Below are 15,937 nucleotides of genomic sequence, written 5' to 3' on the forward strand. Positions count from 1 at the left end.
CTCCTAACCATGATGTCACTTTAAACTTTGATGTTTTCATTGAATTTCGGAAATTTAAAAAAAAGTAAAGTAAGATAGTATTGTGATATCTGATTATTTGCCACCTTAACTTTTGCTTTTTTTTTTTAAGAACTTCTATTTTTTTTAACATCAATTAAGATCTTTTTACAATACTCTTGCTTGCTGTGCAGAGGCTTTAACTTTGTGTGGCATGGTGTTGGGTGCCCAATGCCCCATGGACTCCCATCCCACACTTTTTTGATAATTTATTTTCTCGGTCCTTCTGGACTCTCTTGAGACTCCAACAGGACCATGGTGACCCCAACTTCTTTTTTATTAGGCCCGGGGGTCCAACTCGCCAAGGGCTTGGAGGTATGGGTGTCCGACTTACCGCAAACCTTATCTTCAAGCCCATGGTGTGGTCTCACAGAGATGGTATGAGCCAACTCCTCAAACAGTACCGTCTTACTTATATATACAGGGTCCAGAGCCCAAAATGTCCACGGACTCGATAATTCTCGCCTCGGTGCCTATTCTAATCATGGGGTCCCACGCTGCAACTCTGGGCAATAGTTGCTTAATCTCCACTACGGCGGCCCACCCCGCTGCGGGATGCCTGGCTTTCACCCTGGGGATACCCAGTAGGGGTTATCTCACAGGGAAAAAGCCAGGACGGGTTCCCAAGGCAAGCGCCTTGATGCCTTCGGGTGATACGTGCGCTATATAAGTCGCAATACATACATACATACATACATACATAATAATGACATCAGCAAGAAAGATAGTTGTGGTACAGGAGGGAAGATCTTGGGGCGGTCAGCGTGGGTGTTCCTTTGTCTTATGCAGCTGTCATACTTTAAAACATTAAGTAGAAGATTTGTCTGTCTTTATTTAATGTAGACCAAGTTCAATCCCACCCTCTTCCCTGTGAATTCGCTAGCTTCCTGAGATCAACTGATTCTTGCAATAAAGGCACACCTTGATTCTTTTCTCAGCAATTGGTTGTGGGATTTAACAGGTTTTACTGGTCTCTTCTTTTCTCACGAGAACGACAGAATACATAGTACGTTACCATCATACATCAGAAAATACTCATGATGTATTATCAATGTTTCTTAGTATAAGGGAATTACCCATTTGCGAGATTTACTGAAAACCTTTGTTGAAGAGGACGTGGTGGAACACACCATTCCAAATGAACAAGAGTTTCTTTTGAATGCAGCGAAGGTCTTTTCAATTTAAAAAATGTATGAGTCTTGGATATAGACCTAAATCTAACGTCTCCGTTTCTCAAGCATCTCATAATCAAGTGCGAGTTTTTGGGTTAAACTGTAGACGCTTTCTTGTACTTCACTGATGAGTTACATACATGTCCTTTCAAAAGGTAAAAAAATACCTAGTTAGTAATGTTCTCTTTTTTTTTCTTTCAGGATTTCAGAAACCGGGACGAAAATTGTAGCATTCCCTATGTGGTTCGTGACAGATCTTTCTAGGGTCTAGTAGGCCTCTGGTTTCCATGTTCCTTGCGGTGTGACTGGAAGCTTCTCGTGGGTCGGTGTTTCGAGGAAAAGCAAGCCTTGATGTCTTGGCAAGGTATAAATACGGCTGCACCTAAAATGGCTGCCGAGACTTGTTGAGATTACGTAAAATCTCGGCAAACCGTCCCCCCCTGTCAAAACATAAAATAACTTTACCCATTAGGACAAATAATACTGGTGAGCGTAAGAATTCTCAGGGCTGCTAATAATTTGTGGAAATACAATTCAGAGGCTGAGATGAGGGACAAATGCTAGACAAGTATACAGAGATGGGGCTCAGATAAGGCCACTTGAAGCACAGCCAGAACATGGTACAGTACACAGAGGCTCGAATACAGAAGAACGCCATACTATATAGATAGTGTTCACGGACAGAAATACATAAGATTACTTAAGAGCACAATATGTAGAGATGTCTTATACACAACTACACATTAATGAAACTGGGGACATGGCTGTTTTTGGATTACAAGGTTGGCAAAGGGATTCACAATAATGTTGTCATGGTATTCCTATCCTGCTCCCTTATGTCCTTTAAAACAAAATCAGGACACAGTGACCAAGCCCCCGATTTTGTAAAGGTGTCTGCAACATTTCTGTTGATTTTGTGGTCAGACGATCAGGCACTCGCTTCACAAATTTGGCTCAGCCAAACAGTAAGCTTTACTCTTAAATTCAAGTGTAACTATCAATATATCTATAGATTTTGATCGTTAATTACTCAGCAAACGCCGAATGGATTTACACTAAATCACAAAAAGCACACTTTCTAGTTAAAGATCTGAGGGCATATTATCAACAACTAGCGATATTTATCGCTAAATAAGCTTAGCGTAATTTTTTCTATCGCCGTACATCGCCGGATTTTATCGCAGAGATAACGTGCTCTTAGCAACGTTTATCTCAAATGCTATCAAATATCCGGCGATAGCAGCGGAATGGGTGAATATCGCTGGAACTCCAGCGATATTCAGGCATTATCGCTAATAGGGTCTTAACCTGAATATTCACCTCCCATTGGATATACAGGTTAAGAAGTGGTCTGAGGAGGTTTTGGCGATATTCGCGCTCAACGCAATTTTTTTATCGCTACGCCTGCGTTGATAATAGGCGATAGAGATGTTAGGGACTGCTTTCAGTCGCTAACAGGTTGGGTACGCCCACTTTGCATTTCATTAGCGATAAATATTGCTGACATGCAAAGTGGGCTCCAAACCGCTCGCTAACACCTAAAAGCTGTCGCTAACTGATGTTAGCGACAGCTTGCTAATAGGGCGATGAAATTATCGCCGCTTTGCGGCCGAAAGCGGCCACAAAAGTGGCGATAATCTCATCTCGCCCGCCTCGATAATATGCCCCTTAGCTTTCTGCCAAATTTGGAGTAATTCAGTTCAGCAGGTTTGGCATTAGCATTGTGTAAAATTCCCAATGGAAATTGCATGTGAATATTGTGTTTTGCCCATGCATTTTTTACTTTGCCACTGCTTGATGGATCACCCTGACACATTTCAGTAAGGGGCTGAGGTGAAAACACTTTTTTTGTGGAAAGTTTTCTGAACATTTGTTAAACTGCACCAAAGTTATATATAAAAAAAAATACCCGTCCTATGAAAAGTCTGACCTAAAGGTTTGCTGACCTCAGCTCCTTTCTGAGTTTTGGGGTTATCCATGAAGAAGGCCTAGAAATAGGGGGGGGGCCCAAAGTATAGTAAATAAATAGTAAATAAACTTTATTGTTTAGTTAATTAAAACCGTAACAAAATGAACAAGTAAAATTCTTCAGAATACATTTTAAACACTAAATTTAAAAAGGATATAACTTTTATCAAGTTACGCATCAGTAAGAAAATATAGAAAACCTTATTGTTTTAAAATTTCATATTGCTTTCAAGCGCTTTTCAAAGGCTGTCAAGAACTTTATCAGCTTGCAGTTGATTATAGGGGCTGTTGGGTCCAGAGCGCCAATAATAGCAGACCTGCAGGTACGTAGCCTCTTAATCCTAAAAATGTTCTTTAAAAAGTACGTGCGCTCCTGGTTCAGAAGCTTACAGTGGCATATGATGTGGGTTAAATTCTCTTTTGTGGTGCCACATAACCGACAGGCGTGAGAGTCTGAACGTTTCCAGGTCGGTTCGTCTGCCAAGGTTGGTAATTTACCGAATCTCAGGGCCATCAGTCTTTTTTTAATGAAGACCGAATATGTTGTTTCAAGATACGCAGCCGGGGAGAGTTTTTTGTAACTGTTAATCACAGACCAGGAATGGGAACGGTCTGAAAAGATCGCTTTATCAGTTATCAGCGAGTAAAATTTGGCCGCCTTATTTAGTGCCTGTTTAAAGGAAGTGAATGGCAGGTTTTTTTCCCACAGGTTGGCGGTACATGTTTGGTCCAGAGCACAAGTCAGATTTTTTTTAGCTGCTGAGTTTTGTTGGCTTTCTAATTCCCGCCATAAGAACCTGTTGATAGAATTGTTTGTGGAGTTCATTTTAATTCGGTACCATACTTTGATGCATGTGTAGAGTCTTCCCAGTGACTCATTCATTAAACCAAATTCTAGTTGCATCTGAGCTGGTGAAGAAAAGCACGGGAGTCGTAAAACCTTCTTATAGATTTTTGTAATGAGATTGTTTAAGATGATTGCATCCTTGCCCTGCATTGCAACACTAGCCTACGATAAGGTAGGAAGTACTTTGGTGGCCATCACTGACAAAAGGGGTTTAAATGAGGGGCCTTCCAGTTTTTTTGACAGTGTACTTAGTGCAAACGTTAAGGCTCCGGCTCTTTGCTTCATGTAGTTTTTTGGGGCGTTTAAGGTGAGTTTGTCGTCGATATAGTATCCTAGATATTTATAATTTGATACTCTTTCCAGTTGTTTTCCTTCAAGCATGATCTTAAGATGCGCCGAGCGACGGTTGGTTATTAGCATTGTTTTTGTCTTGGACAGATTGAGAGCAAGGTTGTTTGTCTCCAGGAATTCTGTCATTACTGCTAGTAGTCTAGACAGGCCCACTTTAGTTAAACTCAGAAGCACAATGTCATCGGCGTAAGCCATGCGGGTAAGTAAGAGGTTGCCAAGTTTCGGTGCATGAGCATTACAATTGTTTAATTTGCCCGAAAGGTCAGAAATGAATAGGTTAAATAATTGTGGTGCTAAAACGCAGCCTTGTTTTAATCCTATCGATGTATATACTTTTCTTGATAGATGTGAGCCGTCCCCTATCTTTATTTGAGTCCAGGTGTCAGAGTAGAATAAGAGTAGGCCCCTAAGTATGTTCTCCGGTATGGCCCATGCTAGCAGCTTGGCCCATAATATCTTGCAATCAACACTGTCAAATGCCGCCTTCAGGTCAATGAAACACAGGTTCAGCTCCTGTTTAGCGCGTTGGCATTTCTCTGCTATCATGGTTATTGACAATATGTTCGACGTTGTTCCGATACAGGGTCTAAATCCAGTTTGATTGATTGGAATCAATGCTTTGTCTTCTGCCCAGTTTACCAGGTCTTTTAGGAGGAGAGAAGCGAAGTATTTAGCTTCTATGTCCTGGAGTGTTAGTAGACGATAATTTAGAGGGTTAGCTCTGTCTCCTCCTTTATATATAGGCGTGATGATAGAGCCTTTCCAGCTTTTGGGAATGCGATTACAGTTTTGAACATCTGCGAAAAGTTTTTCGAGAGGTGGGTCCCAAAATTCTGGTGTGTCTTTGAAGGCAATTTGCAGGATACCATTAGGGCCCGGTGCTCCGTTGCTTTTACCCATTCTAATGATGGTGATTATCTCATCAGCCGAGTAGCAGCCATCTGTGGTTTTAAGGTATTCCTTGGGACCATTGTTGTTAGGTGGCTACAATGCTGTTCTTCGCTGCTGTTTTTTTGGGCATCCGCTGGAAGGAATTGCTGTCCAAGAGCCTTCTTTGGGTTTTCTTTAAATTTTGCCTACAGAAAGGTTGCCCATTCGGTTTCTTGGATTTACGATGTTAATACGTTGCGCGGTCTTATTAGCTGGTTTATTATTTTCCAAAATTTGCTTGAGTCCTGGAGCTTAGAGCTGGCCAACAGATTGAGCCAGAATTCGTCGTTCGTCTCTTTTTTATATTCACAAATCCTTTTTTTATATTACTTTCTTTGAGCAAGGAAAGTATCCAAGTGGCGCCGGTCATTAGCTTTTAGTCGCAGGATTTTTTGACATCTGCGTAAAACCCTTCTTAGTTCTTGTAGCTCCAGCGGCAGTTTCTTTGTTGGGTACTTTCTCATAGCTACTGTTTTGAATGGTTTAATTTTTGTCTTTACTTTCTCTAGAAATAGAGGCCAGGCTTGTGTCTTGTCCATTGTTGTACTACCCAATTCTTGCAATGTGGCCTCTATTGTTGAGATCCCCTTCCCTTTATTGGAGCTATTCCAGTATATTCGTTTTAGGTTAGTTGTGCCTAGTTGGCCCTCTAGGGAGTACGCAGGTTGCAGTGTTTCTGCAAAAAAGTTAAGTTTAAGGTGTTGCATGCCGGATTCACTCATTGGTGTGTATTCCATGTAGAAGGTGAGTAATGGTGGGATCAATGGTAGGCTTACAATGGTAAAGTCCAATATTGATTGATTGTAGGGACCATAGTAGGTTTTTTTCGGTGGTCTGTCTTCCTCTGTCCTGCCATTCAATACTCTCATACCTAGGTACTCTAGCTCCGTTACTAAGTGTATAGCTAAGATGTCCTGTCGACTCCTTATCGGTCCGTGTGACTGTTCGGGAACATTCCAGTGCGTGTTCTCTGTGGTTAATATCTCGTCTTCCTCTGGTGTGTATATCAGGTTGGAGTTGAAATCTCCAGTTAATATAATGTTCCGTGTTGGCTCTGTACTTCGTAGATATAATATTTCCTTGCATAACAGATCGTTTTTTTATCTTTTTCGCTTGAAGATTTGGTTGAATATAGTAATTAATCAGGATTGTCGTTTTATGGTCGTGTGTATTTTGTCCTGATAGTTTGATTAGCTGGATGCTTGGATCTGGAGATTTAAGTTGTTCTGTGTCGATTTTTAAACCAGAAGACACATAAACTGAAAGACCTCCAATAGCTCGAACGTAGGTTTTGCATTTTTTCACGGGTACCGTGTAGTGAGTGAATCCGGCCAATGCGATGTCTTCCTGCAGCCATGACTCCTGCAGGGCGATTATGTCGGTGTTGTCCCATTCGTCCAAAGCGAGACCATCCTCCAGCAATCTTTTTGCGCCGGCTATATTCCATGAAATTATATGTATATTGGTATTTACTACTTTGTTTCTTTCTGGATCGTTCAGTCAATTCATCTGTTTATTATTTAACATGCTGGGAAGCCATTTCCAGGTGTCTGGTGGCGTTACCGAATCCCCCACTCTCCCCGTGTCAGGTACTTTGCGTATAATATCTGCCTCACTTCTGCCTTTGGCGTTGTGTAAAATAGAATATACTGTTTTTTTCAGGGCAGGGTCCGCCAATCTCCTTGTGAGATGCGGCCAGCTGTTTTTCTTTAGAGGAAGCGGGTATTTTGGGGAGATAGGCTGCGATAGTTGGATACCCCACGTTTGAAATATGTCCGATTTCCCTAGTATTGATTGCACTAACGCGGTGGTTTTCCAGGTTGTCATCGTTTGTTCGTTCGCTGTTTCGTTAGTGCTGCTTAGGAATTGAACCTGAACTAAGACGGACGATTTAATGGCACTCAGATCCTTGATTTCTGCCATCAGTTTTAAGATATTACTCCTGTTTAGGATATCGTGTCGGCCTTGAGTCAGGTACTACGGAGTGAAAATAATTTGGAAACTGACGTCATCTAGCTTAGTGTTGTCTGACGTTGGCTTTGTTGGCGCCTCATGGTTTGATTGCGTGTTTTCGTTATTAACAATGCAGAAGCTCAGTTTTGTCTGGACCAGGTTGTTCCATGTGGCTGTTGTTGGATTGTGATGGATTGACCTGGCATTTTGCGGAGTGATTTTTATTCCCTGTTGACGTGCTGTTTTTGAGTTATTAGCTTTCGTGCCCGGGTTTTCCGCTTCGTTTTGTGTGGGCTTTTGCAATTGACTGCTAGCGCATTCTTGTGCCTCTTTGTATCCCTTATGATGTGCTCCAGATTGGGCATTTTGGGGTATTGATTTTGGTGTTGTGTTGATCGAATAAGTGTGCCATGCCGCGTTTTTTGAGTCCAGGACTGGCGCCAGGTCTTGAGATATCAACCCGTTTAAGGTGATCTTAGACTGATCAGTATCCTCTTGATCGGTAGTATTGTTGTTATCCCTTGTCACAGGTATTTTATGTTTTATCTCTTTTGCCGGCGGGCTGATCAGTTTTCCGGCAGCGATTTGTTTGGTTATTGACAACTGCGGACTGTTTGTCGGACTTCCTGATAAACATGGGGCCTTTGGATCCTTTATTGATGATGTATTGTTACTAGGATGCCTGCTGGCTCCTGTTATTGGATCTTGACTAATTCCCCTTGGGCCAGGCTCCGAAGTTTTTTGAATGTGTTGGTTTGAAAATATCGGATACGTACTGGGACATAGGTGAGTGTCGTTTTCGTTTTTTTTGTTTCTCGCTTTCCGTTCTTTTTTCCTTTGTCTTTTATTTAATATTTGTTTAATTGGCCACACAGTGGTAGGCTCCGTCGTTGGTTCTTCCAAGGTATCATCGCTACTTGTATTGTTCCCATACTTAGAAGGCTGTTCTTCGATCTTTTTTTTCAAGCAGGACTTCTTATTGCCTGTTTGTTGATCGTCGGATATGGCAATGTTTGGGCAGTCTGTGGCTCTTTCACGGCTAATAGCTTGTTTGTTTAGATTAATGATCTGTTCTAGAACCTTTGGTAGAGTACTCATTTTGTCAAGGATTGGGCCGCAGGGGCAAGATGGTTTCAATTCGGTGGTATTAGCTTGGGCTCTTTTAATTAGGGTGTTAAGGTTATCTAATTTAGTATTTATCCTGGCTATATAGGAGGCAATTATATTCATTAGGTCAATTTGGATGTCCAGCTTGTCGGATTGCATTATGAGCGTTGCCGTAGCTGTTTGAAGTGCGTGCAGGAGGGGGGCTACGAGGATCGGGGAACCTTCGTCTTTGCATGGGGTAATGACTGCTTCACTTGGTGAAGGTTTATTATGCCGCATAGCATTTTCTACTGGGGCATATATTCCGGCAGGGACCGTTAATCCGTGTGAGAGTATGTTGTTACTCAGAGCTGGTGAGTGTGATGCCTCGTCCTCCTTGAGCTCTACGGGCTCTGCGGTGTGCGACCGTTGGTCAGGGCCTGTTTCAGCCTGTTGATCTCCCTCTTTAGATTTTTCATGCAATTTGCTAGTGTCATACCATAGATGTGATAGCTCGTCAAGGCTTGAGTGGAATAAATGAGTATGATTTTGTTGGGTTAGATCCCTTATTTCCGTACTTAGGCTGGGAAGTTGTCTTTTTTGGTTGTCTTGAGGGTTTTGTTGTTTAGAGGCATCTAAGTCATCCGTACGGGTAGTGTGTATTAATGCTGATGTGGTTATACTTGTTATTCTGTTAGGAGGATTTTTATTTTTTTGAGCGCCGTTTAAGTGCTGATCTTGAACTTCTATGGCAAGGCCGTCTTCACTGGCTTGAGCAAGTAAATTCACGGGCGGTGTCATACCCCCTTCGTATTCCGTCTGATTGTTAGCATCGGGTTCTTTAGCTGGGTCCAGTGGAGTTAGTAATCCCTCTACTTCCGCTGTTGAGCAAAACAGTGCTGAGCCCGGATCTTTCAGGAAGTGGAAACGTAGGTCCTGTACAGAATTTTTATTCACTAATGATTTTTCAAAGAGAGTTGCAATTGGTGAAATTAAGGGTTTTTTTAAGGTATTATTAGCCTTATTTGCAATTGTTTTTTCGAGTCTTCTCCGTTTCACTGTACCCTTCAATGTTGTTGATTTCTCGCCGGGGGCTTTTCTAATTTTGCCTGACCTCATGTTTAGGCTGGGGCCAGCTACGGCTAGCAGCACCTCGACTCCGCCGTACCTCGGCTAGTCCTGGCGACTTTCACCCTGTTTCCCCCTGATTTTTTATGGTTTGTGGATTCTCTCTGAAGCTGTGAGCTTAGGTCCTATGGGCTGCGACGGTGTTGTTCTTGCAACGCTGATTTCAGCGCTCACACCTGCGCACAACCTGCCTCCACTGGTCACCTCTCCTCTGGACTCCTTTACTCAATCGCTCGCTCGAGCGGACCAATCTGGGGCCGTAATTCCCTCTTCCCACAGACAATGTGTAGAGAGTACTTGAGTACGTGAACCCTTATGTAGCCAAGGATTTGAGCAACCACTTCACTTTCAGCCTTTAGACACTGTAGCTCCAAGTCTCTATACCTCCTCGGCTTTACACCCCGCTCTCCCACACAAGCCTGTCTGCCCCACGAAGGCAGGACAGCTGCCGTCAGGGAGGGGGAGGAGGTAGGTGTTAAGGTGAAGTGTGAGTCGATGTGACAGCTCTCTCTTGTATTATCACGGCAGTTGAAGGGCTGCTTATACGATGGAGCTCAGATGGAGCACAGACCCACTAGCGTAGGCTACTAAAACCGCTGTTAGTTTATTGTTTAGTTAGATTTATTGGTGTAGTTGTTCATTGATTGTTGTATGTTGTATGTTGACTTTTAGGCTTCGCTGGGCTCAGCTTCTCTTCTACCTCTTTGTCGATCGTCAGTGATCGTCCTCAGACCTTGCTTTCACCTGAGTCCCTGACCCCTCATGCAACTGGGGTGGGGACCCCCTAAGAGCCCCCTGAGCGCCCCTGAGAGATGTTTAATCTCAGGGCGGCGTGTAATGTCTGGTAATGTCTGGCAGGCTTGGCGGTGGGTTCTAACTTCCTCTCAGCTGCCGTAGCACTCCGTGGTGCTATACTCGCCAACAGCCGAAACCAGCGCTACTTGGTGTGTCTCTGCGCTCCCCGCGACGCCCTCCGCGGCTCTTACCGGTTCTCAGGAGACGGAGGCAGGACTCGTGCAGGTTGCTCAGCACCGGCTCGCAGCTTGGCTGTAACCCACTGTAGACCGCTGTGCGATGTCGTGCTCCTCGCTCAGGGGCCGTCGCATGGGAGCTGCAGCTGTCTCTGTTGGCGTCGGCGTCGGAGGCTTATGCGGCTGCGGTTGCGGCTTGTCCTGGTGCGGGTTTAGTGTGGCTTTTCCGACCGCTCTGACCGCCATGGGCTCGCTTCGTACTGCTCTGTTGCAGTCTGCTGGCTGATGCTCGCTTCTCACTGCTCTCTGGCGCCACCTACCAAAGTATAATTTTCTCATGTTAATTTCCTTAGGAAACTTTTGTGAAGTTATACCAAAAAAAGGGATGAATGTTAAAAGTCCTAGAAATGAACAGGAAAAAAATGAAGCTTAGAGTCATTTACAGTTAGGTGTTGAAAAACGAATAAACTCTGAAATTCACCAGTTACAGTATACAGAACTTACTATAACTTTTGCCCCCACCGTGCCCTGCTTATGACCTTACCTACTGCATCACTCATGACATTACAGTTGACATCTCAAATGATGGCATCGATGATATCACTGATGAAAATAAGGCAAGTCCTGGCCAGGGGCCAACCTGTGGTTAACTCCCTTTATGGGAGGTCAAGTCCTGAAGCTAATCCCCAACGTGACAGATCAGCCATTCCATGCTGCACACTGTTGAAGGTAATGAGAAGCAGTTGTTGGCTCCCCATAGAGGGTTGAGCATTAGGTAGCTGTGCACAGTGAGGTTGGATGTCCACTGTACTGGACCTGGCCTAGGTGGAACTGGCAGAGACAGGAAGCCAAAGCCATGTGCAGCAGGAATTGGCTGCCAACAGAGGATTGGAAGACAGGCCCTGCATCCAAACCACATCTCCAGCACTCAGCACCATGCTGCACATGGATGAAAGCCATGCACAGCGAGGGGGAGCCTTTTGAAGAGCAGGGGGGAGGGGCGTGTTGCCAAAGGCACAGCAATCTCTCCAAACCTTCACTGAAAAAAACAATGGTTAAAGTGAACTTATGATTGACTTTGTTATAAAACGGTATCATATCTTTAATAAAAAAGTACCAAAAACACAGTTTAATTTTAATGGAATTTGCAACATATCATTACACTTACAGTTAGTAATTCACAATATGCCACGCTAACCATATCTCCCACAATTATGCAGTTCTTATGTCCACATAATATTTATACCAATAAATACCAACATAAAAGAGCAAAGTGGAATTCAACAATAAGACATACTTAAATCAATAAATGATAGTACATGCACAGCCCTTGCTATCAAATTGATAAAATTAATGCAATATGTAATCTCATCTGTAAAATGATTTACATTTGCAATTACATTTGTTTCATTAAGATTGTGGTCATGAGCATTGCACTCAGAGTTATGGTTTGCTAGCTATTGTGTGAGTTACTTGGTGGGACCTTAGCCATAAGTGGCAGTGATGTCATCAATGATCAAATTTCACTAGTGATGTTTTTTGAATAATGTCATAGAACATCTCATTAGTGATATAATATGTAAGCGCATAAGCAAAGCATGGTAAGGCATTATTATGGTTACTTTAGTGAACTGTTTTTTTTTAGTTTAAAATATTAACTGCCATTTTTAACTAACTATAACATCACTTTAACCTTTTTTTTGTCCAGAGGATTTTAATGTATAGTAGATTTAATGTCAACCTATCGTCAAGGTCAGTTTAAGACCACTACACTATTTTTTCTTTCAGTGTTTATGTTTTTTTAATTTAAAGTAAGACTTTATTACCATATATAGCTATGCCAACACCCTACCCAAAGTCACCGCTGACAGCTAAGCCCCCTCTGTGCATGACTGCTGCTAGGCCCTGTTCCCAACCAACCATGGGGTGCTAACCCTAACAGACATTCATCTGGCCCCACTATTATTTAATTGTTTTTACAATCCTGCTGAAATTACTGGTCAGTATGCATCATATACATACCTTCGGTGACAACATCTAATCACATTTGACTCTGAGTGGCTCCTGAACCCCATAATCACAGTATACTCCAGCTATATAAGATACAATATCACAATATAAAGGGGTATCCATTTATATAAGGCAGGCCAAGAGGTTTTGTCAAAGGATCACAATACAATATTTATTTCCATAGATATATATCTTTTCTCAGAACTCTTTCAATTACAGACCTTAAAAAGTATTAATATTCAGAAGGATACATTCGACTACAGAATACATGCTGTCTACATGCTGTCTAATATTGTACTTAACGCTTGAGATTGGTCACATGCACACTGTACTTGACACTCTCAACGGAGCCCTTAAGCTGAATCGTCAGTTGATTGTCTTTTAAAGGGACACACCTCTTTCTAAACATGTTCTAACAGTGTTTGATTAGAAACATTCCCATGTGGCTTTTTAGGGGACTTTTCAATTAGGTTGATTTGGTCTGGTCAGACATTTTTGAAAAGTCCACCCACACAGTGTTTCATAAATTGTATTACCAGTATTTCTGAAGGTGTGCTTAGCAGTGTTGGGTCACTTCCATTCCAGATAAATGTGAGATCCCCAAGGCATAGTTGCAAGAGAAGGTCTTCCAGTGCTACATAAGGGCATCCAGAACGCCTCAGCACGACTGATCCTCGACATCCCCCGACACAGCCACATCACACCCCACCTGAGAGGCCTGCACTGGCTCCCCGTCAACAAGAGGATCACCTTCTAACTCCTCATCCATGCACACAAAGCCCTACACAACGCCGGACCAGCTTACCTCAACGACCGACTCAGCTTCTACACCCCCACCCTCCACCCTGCCAACCTCGCCCTCGCTACAGTTCCACGCATCCGAAAAACCACAGCCGGCGGCAGATCCTTTTCCTACCTCGCCGCCAAGACCTAGAACACTCTCCCCACCGACATACGGCAGACCCAGGACCTACTGGCTTTCAGAAGACTCCTCAAGACCTGGCTCTTCGATCAGTAGCAGCCCCCCCAGCGCCTTGAGACACTCAGGGGTATGTAGAGCGCTTTTCAAATGTAATGATTGATTGATTGATATTTCATGTTATCTAATACAGTGCGCCTGTTATCTCTGGGGGTAGTGATGTCCCCTCCAAATTATTGTGCACATTTTTATTTATTTTTTTAACTTGCGGATATTCATATAACTTATACTGGACCTCAGGAGACTGCAAAACCCATAGATTTCCCCGATACATACCATCACATGTATTTCAGAAGTTAAAGAGGTGTAAAAGGCTTAATATTATTACGGGTGAGCACAATTAAGGCTTTTACAGTTTATTTCAAATTTACACACTTTAGAAGTTCAGTTGGAGGTTGAGGGAAATCGAGTTTTCAGATTTACATAATTAATCAATGTATGTTGTTACAAGTTTATAGAAAGTGCATTGTAAATATATATTTACTGTTTATGGTGCATCATAGTTTTCACCTAATTGTTGCTTCTCTGGTGAAGCAGAGTGTTAAGGCTCTATGGGAAAGTTTTGTGGACATGTAGTCAGATGAACAAGGTCTTAATAGACTTCCTGATGGTTAAGTGAGAAGGTGCTATTCTGTGCTCAATTAAGTTATTTTAAGAGAGGCAGGAGGAAAAAGCTTTGGGCCATATTCTCAGGGAAGTGGCGGGGAGAGGTGTTAGCCTTCTTGGCTTAACGCCTCTCTCCACCACTTCAGAAACGCGAGGCTGCAACCTATTCTCAAGGATATGGTGCAGCCTCGCATTTCCCCCGGTGATGGCGTTAGGTTTCACAGCTTAGCGCCAACGCAGGCACCCTTGCATCAGAGTACAAGGGTGTCTGCAAGCAGGGAGGTTTGTTTATGTACAGGAAGATGTACCTTCCTGCACAGAAACAAACCTCAAATGTCAGTTTGTAACTTACATGTGTGCATGTGTGCACAAGGCAGCACACATGGAAAAAGCAAAAACGAGAAGAAATAAAGCATTTCTCCTCATTTCACCACCTTAAGACCAGATTTTTCCTGGTCTTGAGTTTGGCACTAACCCTGATTTACATTGCCATTGTGATAGTAGGTAGCGTCAAACTCAATGGGTGTTAGAAGGCTGTTCTTCGATCTTTTTTGTCAAGCAGGACTTCTTATTGCCTGTTTGTTGATCGTCGGATATGGCGATGTTTGGGCAGTCTGTGGCTCTTTCACGGCTAATAGCATGTTTGTTTAGATTAATGATCTGTTCTAGAACCTTTGGTAGAGTACTCATTTTGTCAAGGATTGGGCCGCAGGGGCAAGATGGTTTCAATTCGGTGGTATTAGCTTGGGCTCTTTTAATTAGGGTGTTAAGGTTATCTAATTTAGTATTTATCCTGGCTATATAGGAGGCAATTATATTCATTAGGTCAATTTGGATGTCCAGCTTGTCGGATTGCATTATGAGCGTTGCCGTAGCTGTTTGAAGTGCGTGCAGGAGGGGGGCTACGAGGATCGGGGAACCTTCGTCTTTGCATGGGGTAATGACTGCTTCACTTGGTGAAGGTTTATTATGCCGCATAGCATTTTCTACTGGGGCATATATTCCGGCAGGGACCGTTAATCCGTGTGAGAGTATGTTGTTACTCAGAGCTGGTGAGTGTGATGCCTCGTCCTCCTTGAGCTCTACGGGCTCTGCGGTGTGCGACCGTTGGTCAGGGCCTGTTTCAGCCTGTTGATCTCCCTCTTTAGATTTTTCATGCAATTTGCTAGTGTCATACCATAGATGTGATAGCTCGTCAAGGCTTGAGTGGAATAAATGAGTATGATTTTGTTGGGTTAGGTCCCTTATTTCCGTACTTAGGCTGGGAAGTTGTCTTTTTTGGTTGTCTTGAGGGTTTTGTTGTTTGGAGGCATCTAAGTCATCCGTACGGGTAGTGTGTATTAATGCTGATGTGGTTATACTTGTTATTCTGTTAGGAGGATTTTTATTTTTTTGAGCACCGTTTAAGTGCTGATCTTGAACTTCTATGGCAAGGCCGTCTTCACTGGCTTGAGCAAGTAAATTCACGGGCGGTGTCATACCCCCTTCGTATTCCGTCTGATTGTTAGCATCGGGTTCTTTAGCTGGGTCCAGTGGAGTTAGTAATCCCTCTACTTCCGCTGTTGAGCAAAACAGTGCTGAGCCCGGATCTTTCAGGAAGTGGAAACGTAGGTCCTGTACAGAATTTTTATTCATTGATGATTTTTCAAAGAGAGTTGCAATTGGTTAAATTAAGGTTTTTTTAAAGGTATTATTAGCCTTATTTGCAATTGTTTTTTCGAGTCTTCTCCGTTTCACTGTACCCTTCAATGTTGTTGATTTCTCGCCGGGGGCTTTTCTAATTTTGCCTGACCTCATGTTTAGGCTGGGGCCAGCTACGGCTAGCAGCACCTCGACTCCGCCGTACCTCGGCTAGTCCTGGCGACTTTCACCCTGTTTC

The sequence above is a fragment of the Lissotriton helveticus genome, chromosome 2_2 (assembly GCF_964261635.1).
Source record: "Lissotriton helveticus chromosome 2_2, aLisHel1.1, whole genome shotgun sequence".
Lineage (NCBI taxonomy): Eukaryota > Metazoa > Chordata > Amphibia > Caudata > Salamandridae > Lissotriton > Lissotriton helveticus.